The sequence below is a fragment of the Tenrec ecaudatus genome, chromosome X (genome assembly GCF_050624435.1).
Source record: "Tenrec ecaudatus isolate mTenEca1 chromosome X, mTenEca1.hap1, whole genome shotgun sequence".
Classification (NCBI taxonomy): Eukaryota; Metazoa; Chordata; class Mammalia; order Afrosoricida; family Tenrecidae; genus Tenrec; species Tenrec ecaudatus.
This window is the reverse complement of record NC_134548.1, coordinates 88,148,809-88,159,471: the sequence shown is the minus strand read 5'-3', so window position 1 is coordinate 88,159,471 and position 10,663 is coordinate 88,148,809. Positions and strand designations below refer to the sequence as shown.

At 42.4% G+C, this 10,663-nt stretch overlaps 1 pseudogene; it reads right to left on the bottom strand.

The window, feature by feature from the left end:
* Window positions 1-710: 710 nt before the first annotated feature.
* LOC142433502 (mitogen-activated protein kinase 9 pseudogene) lies at window positions 711-3,394 on the bottom strand (annotated as a pseudogene).
* Between the last annotated feature and the right edge of the window lie 7,269 nt (window positions 3,395-10,663).

Below are 10,663 nucleotides of genomic sequence, written 5' to 3'. Positions count from 1 at the left end.
TGCTCAAAGTCTATTTTTGTTATTCTCCAGGGAGTTCATTACTTTGCTCCCCTTGGTGCTCTGATGCATGCCCTTAGTGTTTCGCCCCAGTGTGATGGGGGTCAAATCAATTCCCGCACTGTGTCTCCCGCATTTTATTTTTATATTGTTGTCAATTACGATTTTGTAGCCCAAATCCCTCATTGTAAATTTATTTTATTATATGCATTTAGGTTATTTAGTTTAACACTGGAATATTGGACTAGAATCATATTTTCTTCTTTTTTTAGCATTAAAGATTTTTGCTAGAAATTTGTCTAACGATACAAAAAGATGCCTGATTTCAATATTCATTTTGTTCATCAATGATTCTAGTTTACAATGATAAGACCAACCAATAAGATAGAAATGGTGCCAAGAAAATCATATATTTTAGTACGTATTTATAATAAACTTTCTGAATAAATCCTTCCTCATAACACATTCTATAGAACATTGAGCAAATAGTGTTAAAAACATTAAACACAAGATATTAACCTGCCTGTAAAAAATAAGCTGAAAAGAGAAGAACATTATGAACACAGTAATTGAAATGTGATCACTGTAACTCCATTTCTACAATGACATTTAAATACTCAGTATCTTCATGACTTTTGAATAATTTTGCATAGCAAAAAGTCTGAAAGCACCCATTTCAGGTGAGCTGCTTTAAATCATAAAATAGTCCCTAGTTAATCACTGCTCTTTTGAGTACTTCCTGCTTCTCTCTCTGAAGAGTTTTCCCTTAGGAATAATAAACGTACCCACAAATGCGAAACATGAACAAATAAACACTGCACATCAGCCTTGCTTCCTAAAATGAATTAAAGGGGGAATTTATTCCTAACAGGTTCTATCAGAAGAGAAATAACATTGAGGAAGAATTTTGTATTTGAAAAGGGAAATGCTGCCTTGTTCAATCATGTACTTTACTTTAAATATGCAAGGTAAGCAAAGGACCAGGTCCAGACTCTGCCTCAAAGTAACCAAAAACCCACTGCCAATGAATTGTTTCTGACTCTTGTCAGCCCCACATAGAAAAGGTTTTTGAGGCTGTAAATCTTGACAAGAGTGGACAGACTCATCTTTCTCCCTTGGAGCAGCTGTAGTGTCTGTATCTCCGACCTTGCAATTGACAGTCCAATGCTTACCTAACTGGGCAACCAGACCTCAACGAAAACACTTATCAAATGGCTGTGATCATCTGTACTGATTGTTTTGCACAATTCTACCCTCACATTAGGTAATGGGTTTGAGAATCTATTTGCCATCATATCTTTGAGATATGGAGTGTTATGTGCCTAATAAAGAATGTAAAGTTCTAGGTAGTATTTTAAATTAATAATAAACTCAGAAGACTAAGACACAACACGTAAGATGAGATTCTAAAGGCCTGCATGTCTCCTGCAATACAAATAAAACTTTAAATTTATCATGCTATATCTTTTGATAGTTGGGCACTATCAGTATTCTTCACCATATTTGCTTATGCACACATTTGTCTTCAGTGATCATATCGGGAAGGTGGACACACATTGATATGATTTTTTGTTCTTTGATGCCTGATACCTGATCCCTTCAACACCTCATGGTCACACAGGCTGACCAGCTTCTTCCATGTGGGCTTTGATGCTTCTCAGCTGGATGGTTGTTTGTTTACCTACAAGCCTTTGAGACCCCAGATGCTATATCTTTTGATAGCCAGGCACCATCAGCTTTCTTCACATTTGCTTATGCATACATTTGTCTTCAGCAATCATGTCAGGAAGGTGTGCATCATGGAATGCCAATTTAGGAGAACAGTGCCTTTGCAATGAGTAAGTACTTGAGTGGAGATCCAATGTCCATCTGCTGCCTTAATACTAAACCTATAAATATATGCACGCAGATCTATTTCCCCACCATCCTATATCAATATATTTACATATGTACATGCCTGGTTTAGACCTCCATAAATACCCTTTGCCTCCTAGTTCCTTCCTCTATTTATTTTAACTTTCCTCTTGTCCCACTATCATACTCAGCCTTCATTTGGGTTTCAGTAATTTCTCTCAGTTGCATTGCCCTTGCTAGGCCTCTCACATCCTCCTTGCCACTAATTTTGGATCACTTGTTGCTCCCTTGTCCCTGGGTTGGTCCACACTACCTCCCTTGCCCCACCTCCCCCTCGCCCATGCCCCCCCCCGATTGTTTCCTCCTCCAGACTGTTCATCCAGCCTATCTTATCTAGATAGATCTGCAAAAATAATAACATGTACCAAAAAACAAGGCATAGCAATACAAAGCAACAAAGAGAACACAACGATGACAACAAAAAAGTAAACCAATGACCCAGAAAAGAATAAATTAATTTTTTTTAAGATAGAAAAAGAAAAAAAATTAAAAATAAAGAAAAACCTGCAAATAGATCAATGTCTGACTTTTGACCTCTAGGTGTGTTCTCCAGAAAAGTCTGATGGAATGCCACACTCTGGCCCCAAAGTCTATCCTTTGCACTCCCTCGGGACCTCCCTGCTCTACTCCCCTTGTTGCTCTGCCGCACGTCTTTATGTTCAGAACAACCCCTGCAGGTCCATCAAGGCTGCTTTTGGCATCTAAGGTCAATGTCTGCTCAGTGAATATCAATGAAATATTGATAGATGATGACTGAGTACTGGTATTGCTACTTACTGCTGCATCTGAAGGTTGGTATTTTATAACACCACTTGTGCTTCTTTATCCCCAAGCCATTACTTCTTTGTAAATTAGGTCTTTCCATTCTTCTATGGCATTTTCCCTTTCTCCAAATTGAGCATTATAAATTTGAGGTGAGTGTGTTTCTGCCTCAGCAGGCTCATACCGCATAGTGATATGTGGGTGATGTAATATTTCATCTACAAAGATTCATTCCACTGGATCAATTACTAACATTTTTTATAACAAATCACTGATTTGGTTTGTTTTTATTTTATCTCATTCAGACTACAAATTTGATTCCAGAATACTTGAGACTGTTTTCCACATAATTCCTTACAATTTGGCTGGCGTTTCTTCATTAAACCTGCTGATGATTTTCCTAGCTGCTCCACAACTTTATTCCACTGATTAATATGGTCAGTGCCTTGGCATATTACACAACCTTTCACTAGTTCTCCCATTATGCAGCTCACTGACCAGATATCAACATTGTCTCTGCACCCCATGCCCAGGATAACTTCTGAGACTCAATAATGTGGAGTTACCCCATATAAGGTCATCATGAAGTTGGTGCATGCTGTCCAGCCAGTCCAAAGTCAACGATTTTAAGGGTACAGTCTGAATTTACTACAGTGATGCTCAGTTTTAAATCTCTATGAATGATGAGTGATCCTGCCTGCATTTGAAATATTGGTAACATAATTTCCAGTGTCCCAATGAAACAAAGGTACCACAGTATCACAAAATGACAGACAAGTGGTGCATGCCACCCACATCCTTCTGCAAATCAGTGCTCAGATTTTAAGATGCCAGATGCATCTGATTTCTTCACCACACTCTAATATAATACCTATATCTTCAGTGAAGCAAATATTGCCTCCATGCAGGCAACTATTGACCAGTGCTACTACATAACAAATAACTGTTCTTATATTAGGGCTTATGATTTGAGTTCCTTTAATCTACAACAGGTGTGTGTAAGGTAAAATTCATTTCCTTTAGTGGGTTTCCAAATAACACAAATTTGATGTGTTATATATCAAGAATGTTGGACAATTCTAAATGGAAAAAATTGAACTCCACAGCCAAGGTCTTCAAGGGATTAAAAAAATTCCCAATCGATGGCGACTCGATAGGATTCACCCGTCCGGAGCTCCTGCTGCCAGACCAGAAAATTGGGAGGTAAGGCGAAGGAATGAGGTGGTGGAGTCCTGAAATTAGAACTAGGGTACCAGGGTCTCTCCTGAACCCATTTTTGTGTGGGATTTCCACTCACAAAACAAACCAAAAATGCTCTAAACCACTCTAGCTTTATCGAGCCCACAGGCACTGTGGGCACAGGTGTGCAACTGCTAGAATCAGCAGAGTAAAGGTTAAAACAGGCTGTATGAAAGCTGGGGTTTGAGGTAGGCCTCAGTTTCGGTTTCGGTTTCGAGTTCCTGGTCACTGATGCAACACATCACCTGATCCACCTAACCAATGGGACACATCACCTGATGATGCCTTAGCCAATAGAGTTCGAGTGACAGCCACCAGTGACCGACCAATCAGGAAAGCACGCGTGAACCAACTCACCAATCACCGCTGGATAATGCTGGTGCCAGAAGTTTTCTCCATTAAGTTTAAAGAACAACAACCCAGGACTGCCCCTTGTCAGCCTCTGGCCCCTGGCCCTATAAAAACCTGGGGGAACAAAGAGTGCGGGGCTGATTCCCTTTTGGACACTGGTTCCCCGCTGCCCTCGAGCTAGCAAATAAACTCCTTTTGCCGTTTTTGCATCTCAACTGGTCATATTCTTCCATGCATCCAAGGTAAGCTTGCCTTCCTTCCCCGAATCTAACAGCACCTGTGCCCTTGCCGGAAGCAGCGATTTCTCCAGGCTAATGCCTGAGAGAACAGAGGCCCAGACATGAGGGGAATCCCACACCGGAGCTCTCTGCACAGTTGGCTGCCTTCAGTTCACAGTCTGGGGAGTGGTGAGAGTGGGTAGCCATAATTTAGAGTAGAAGAAAATGCATTTTTATCTCAGGTAGCTCACGGTGTGGGAGAAAATAGGGGGAAAGTCAGGAGCCTAGGGAGCAAATTTAGTACCAATTGGCCAAGAAGGAAACACCCCCCCCCCTGATAAACTGGATGTCCCCCTCTGGGGGGCAGCCTGACAGCCCCCAAATCAGACCACCTCACAAGCATAATAATTTTTAAAAGGGTGAAATATATATTATTGGTTTAAAACTCAAACCCAAGTCTGGTTACTCAGCTGCTAGGAGCACATAGGTGGGGATGGGGTGGGGGGTGGGGGTGACCCTTAACGTAAATCAGCATAAGGAGAAACCTACCTAAGGAATGCCAGAACTCAGCTACAGGGCCTGGCAACTTTTAGCATAACAAAGACCCGATGTATCAAGTGTCAGCTCCAAACAGCACTGAGCTACAACCCAGAGATATGGGAGACAATTTATTTGATTTTATTCTAGCTGGCCAGGGGGATAAAAATAAAATCCTCTGAACTAGTAAGCACCAGCAGACTAGATAGGACAATAAGCCCAGCCTCCCTCTCAGTGATTCTACACAGAGCTGGGGAGGCCCTGTCTGTCCTAGGGCCCTAGACGGGGCTGTGGAAACACCCCATCCCCCATCCCTGCTGCAGTGCTACATACAGCACAAGGCAGATATGCCAGCGAAGTCCAGCACTCGACGGACACCTGGTCACGGGTGCGATCTTGCCTTTGAAGTAATCCCACTAAGCATCTGTGGAACCCTACATCAAACAAGTACACCAGCCCACTACCTTGAGGAAGAGTGATCAAGTCTCACGGACAGGTGATCAAGTCTCAGTTATCTCCTTACCTACTACTCTATTTCTTCTCCCTATATTCACTAACCCTTCTATCTTCCCCACTGCACTCAATCTCAGTGAGCTCAGGTTAGTGTTGGTTTGTTTTCTCTCTTTCTTCTTTTTCCGTCTTCATTTTCTTTTTTCCCTCTTTTAAAAAATTTTTTTTCCCTCTTTCTCCTCTTCTCTCCCCCTCTATCATATGCCACTACTGGCTTCCAGGTCACTACCCTCTGCTTAGGGAAAATCAACCCCAAAACTCTAGCCTGCCCTCCATGGAAGTGCTGTACACCACACAAGGCAGCTGGGACAAACATCTACACCGTACTAGGCTATTGAGGAAACCTCTGTCAGACCTCTAAGGTGATCTCGTCAACTAGAGCAATTCTGCCCAGCACCACTGGGTCCTGGCATTAAAAGGGCACACCAATCTGCCATTGTGGGGCAGGGTCTAAACCCCTCTGGCCCCACATTCAAGCAATCAGGGATCACCTATCCCTTTATTCTTTATTTCCTCCTTCTCTCTCTCCTCCCTCTTTACCATCACAGTCAATATTAATGAAGACCGTTTGGTTTTTCCCCTTTTTTCTTTATTCTTTTTCTTTATTTCCTCTTTCTCTCTTTGTTCTCTTCACTTCTCTCTCTGCTTTTATGATTCTCTCTGCTCCCTCTCATTCCTTTGACATGCTACTGCTGGTTCCCAGACCCCAATACTCTGCCAAAGGCAACCCAATCCTCCCAGTGTGCAGCCTGACCCTAAGACACTGCTGCACACAGGACGAGTCAGTGCTACACACAGCAGAGACGGTTAAAAAGGTAGTAATCTTTATAATTGCCAAGCACAAATTGAAATACCTAGGGATATACCTGACTAAAAAAAAATGAAAGATTTGTATGAGGAAAATTATAAAACACTACTTCAAGATATCAAGAGTGACCTCAACAAATGGAAGAATATCCCATGCTCATGGATTGGTAGACTGAATATAGTAAAGATATCAGTTCTGCCCAAGGCACTATATAAGTTCAATGCTATCCTGATATGAATACCACTATCCTTCTACAAATAATTGGAAAAGCAGATTACCAACTTCATATGGAGGGGGAAGAAGCCCAGAATTAGCAGAGAACTCCTCAAGAAGAAGGACAAAGTGGGAGGGCTTGCTCTACCTGATTTCAGCACATACTATACGGCCACAGTAGTCAAAACAGTGTGGTACTGGCATAATGACAGATATTCAGACCAAAAGAAAAGAGCTGAAGACCCAGAAATAAAAACATCATACAGACAACTGACCTTCGATAAGGGCCCAAAATTATTAAATGGGAAGCAGATGCCATCTTCAATAAATGGTGCTGGAAAAAATGGATATCTGCCTGCAGAAAAATAAAGCAAGACCCTTACCTCACTCCATGCACAAGAATAAACTCGATGTGAATCACAGAACTTGAGATAAAACCCCAAACTATTAGGGCCATTAATGAGGGAATTGGGACAAACCTGAGAACCTTGGCACAGGGAATATACAGGCTATCAGAAATAGGTAAGCATACAAATAAAGAGGAGTCACAAAGAGACAAGTGGGATATAGTGAAGATGAGACACCTGTGTACATCGAAAGAATTCACCAAGAGAGTAATAAGAGAGTCCACCAACTGCGAAAACATCTTTAGCAATCACACATCAGACAAAGGCCTTATTAGTAAAATCTACAAAACTTTGCAAGCTTACAATAAGAGAAAAATAATTGTCCACTGAGGAGGTGGGCAAAGTACCTGAACAGAAGTTTCACAGAATCTGAAATCTGGCCAATAAACATATGAGAAAATGTCCCCGATCATTAGCCATAAGAGAAATGCAAATCAAAACAAATATGAGATGCCACCTAACACCGTCAAAGATAGCCCAATTCAAAAATTCAGAAAGCAACAAGTGTTAGAGGGGCTGTGGTGAGAGAGGAACTCTCATCCACTGCTGGTGGACCTGTAGGTATGTACAGCCACTATGGAAATCGATTTGGCGATTTCTCAAACAGATGGAAATTGAGCTACCATATGACCCAGCAATCCTACTACTGGGCATATACTCAGAAGCGGCAAGAAACAAACCATGGCCAGACATCTGTGCTCCAATGTTCATTGCGGCACAGTTCACAATCACAAGGAGTTGGAAAAAAACCAAATTTCCATCAACAGACCAATGGATTAAAAAACTGTGGTACATATATACAATGGAGTACTATGCATTGCTAAAAAGCAGTGATGAACGCATGAAGCATATCTCCACATGGGAAGAACTGGAGGAAATTATGCTAAGTGAAGTAAGCCAACCACAAAAGGACAAGTATAACATGAGTCTGCTGAGGTAAGCTTATAAATGTATAAAAAGGAGAGGACAGAATATGTAAGGGCAAAGTGGCATAGGGGAAAAAGCTACTGTATATAAACACTCCAGGGGTGAGGTCCAGGCTGTACGGCAATGACCAGACCAAATTCAGGGGTACATATGGTAGCAAACTAAAAATGGGCTGGAAGGAGGAAAGGGAGAAGAAAAAGATGTGTGATGGGGGAATAGGGCACTGACCCACCCAAGGGGAGGGTATTGTTTGTGTCTCCACAGGGAAAGAGGGACCAGATATAAAGCCAGTGCCAGATGAATGCAGTGTGCCTGCAAGGAGTAGGGAGCCAGTGGAGGGGCCTGAGGGCGCAGCCCCCATACCAGTTACATGGACAACTCTCCCTTACCCCAGAAGAATTTACTTGAGAGGGTGTCACGGAAGCTGCAGCTAGGGGAGAAGGGCATGTTTGATCAGAGCCAATGGGAGCAAATGAGGGGGAGGAAGAGAGAATGGAGCACATTCTGGCCTATCATGCCTGGAGAATGATATCCCTGCTCTGAACAGCCAATGGACAGAGTGGACCATATGGCTGAGCCCAGGGCCCTAAGGGAACAACACTGGAGACTCAGGTCGGGAATGGCCCAGACTGACCCTGTGACACTGAGGCAAACCACTAAAAGTGTGCAGCAGAGCAACCATGGGAGCAGAGCAGGGAGCCCCCGAGGGAGTATAAAGGACAGACTCTGGGGTGAAAGCATGGTACCCCATTGGACCTGACTGAAGGACATGCCTAGAGATAAAAAATCAGACCTTGATCTATTTAGAGGTTTTTCTTTCCTTTTTAAATTTTTTTCTTTTAATTAATTTATTATTCTATGGATAATTGGTTACCTTTTTTGTTGTCATGGCTGTGTTCACACTCATCGCCTATCTTGGTATGGCTTGATTTTTGGTGCATATTATTATCTCTACAGATCTATCTAGATAAAATAGACTGCATGAATAGTCTGGAGGAGAAAACAAGGGGACAAATAGTTCTGCGCAGGGGGGGGGGGACACAGGAGAGAGGGAAGTGGAGGTAAGGAGGTGGTGCCGACCAACCCAGGGACAGGGTGCCGACCAACCCAGGGTATGAGAGGCCTGGTAGGGATTCAGCAAGAGCAAGGTAACCGAGAGAAATTAATGAAACCCAAATGAATGCTGAGCATGATAGTGGGACAAGAGGAAAGTAAAAGAAAATAGAGGAAAGAACTAGGTGACAAAGGGTATTTATAGAGGTCTAGAGACTAGAATGTACATATGTAAATATATTTATATGAGTGTGAGGACAGATCTATGTGCATATATTTATAGGTTTAGTATTAAGGCAGCAGATGGACATTGAGCCTCCACTCAAGCACTTACTCAATGCAAGAACATATTGTTCTATTAAATTGGCATTCCATGGTGCACATCTTCCTGACATGATTGCTGAAGAAAAATGTGTGCATAAACAAATGTGGTGAAGAAAGCTGATGGTTTCCGGCTATCAAAAGATATAACATCTGGGGTCTTAAAAGCTTGAAGATAAACAAGTGGCCTCTAGCTGAGAAGCGTCAAAGCCCACATGGAAGAAGCACACCAGCCTGTCTGACCACGAGTTGTAGAAGAGACCAGTTATCAGACATCAAAGATGTAAAAATCATATCAGTGTATGCCCACCTTCCTGATATGATCAATGAAGACAAACGTGTGCATAAGCAAATGTGGTGACGAAAGCTAATGGTGTCCGGCTATCAAGAGATATAGCATCTGGGGTCTTAAAGGCTTGAAGATAAAAAAGCAGGCATGTAGCTGAGAAGCATCAAAGCCCACATGGAAGAAGCACAACATCCCGTCTGACCATGAGGTGTAGAAGGGACCAGTTATCAGATATCGAAAATTAAAAATCATCAGTGGTGCCCACCTTCATGACTCGATCAATGAAGACAAACTTGTGCACAAGTTAATGTGGTGAAGAAAGCTGATGGTGCCCGACTATCAAAAAATATAGCATCTGAGGTCTCAAAGGCTTGAAGATAAACAAGTGGCCATCTAGTTTAGAAGCAACAAAGCCCACATGGAAGAAGCACGCCAGCCTGTGTGACCAAGAGCTGTTAAAGGGATCAGGTATCAAGAATCAAGGAACAAAACATCATATCATTGTAAATGTGACTGAGTGGAGACTCAAAACCCATCGGTAGCCAACTGGACACCTCCTTACTGAAGGGTTGTAGGGAAGAGATGAGCCAGTCGGGGTGTAGGGTAGCAACGATGAAACATATAACTTTCCTCTAGTTCTGAAATGCTTCCTCCACCCCCCACTATCATCATCCCAATTCTACCTTACAAATCTGGCTAGACCAGATGATGTACATTGGTACAGATAGCACTGGAAACACAGGGAATCCAGGACAGATGACTCCTTCAGGACCAGTGGTGAGAGTGGCGATGCTTGGAGGGTGAAGGGAATGTAGAGTAGAAAGGGGGAACTGATTACAAGAATCTACATGTAGCCTCCTCCCGGGGGGATGGACAGCAGAGAAGAGGGCAGGAGGAGACATTGGACAGTGTAACATATGACAAAATAATAATAATTTATGAATTATGAAGAGATCACAAAGTAGGGGGACTGGGGATGGAGGAAGAAAATGAGGAGCCAATATTAAGGACTCAAGTAGAAGGCAAATGTTTTGAGAATGATGATGGCAACAAATGTACATATGTGCTTGACACAAGGGATAGATGTATGGATTGTGATAAGAGCTGTAAGAGCCCC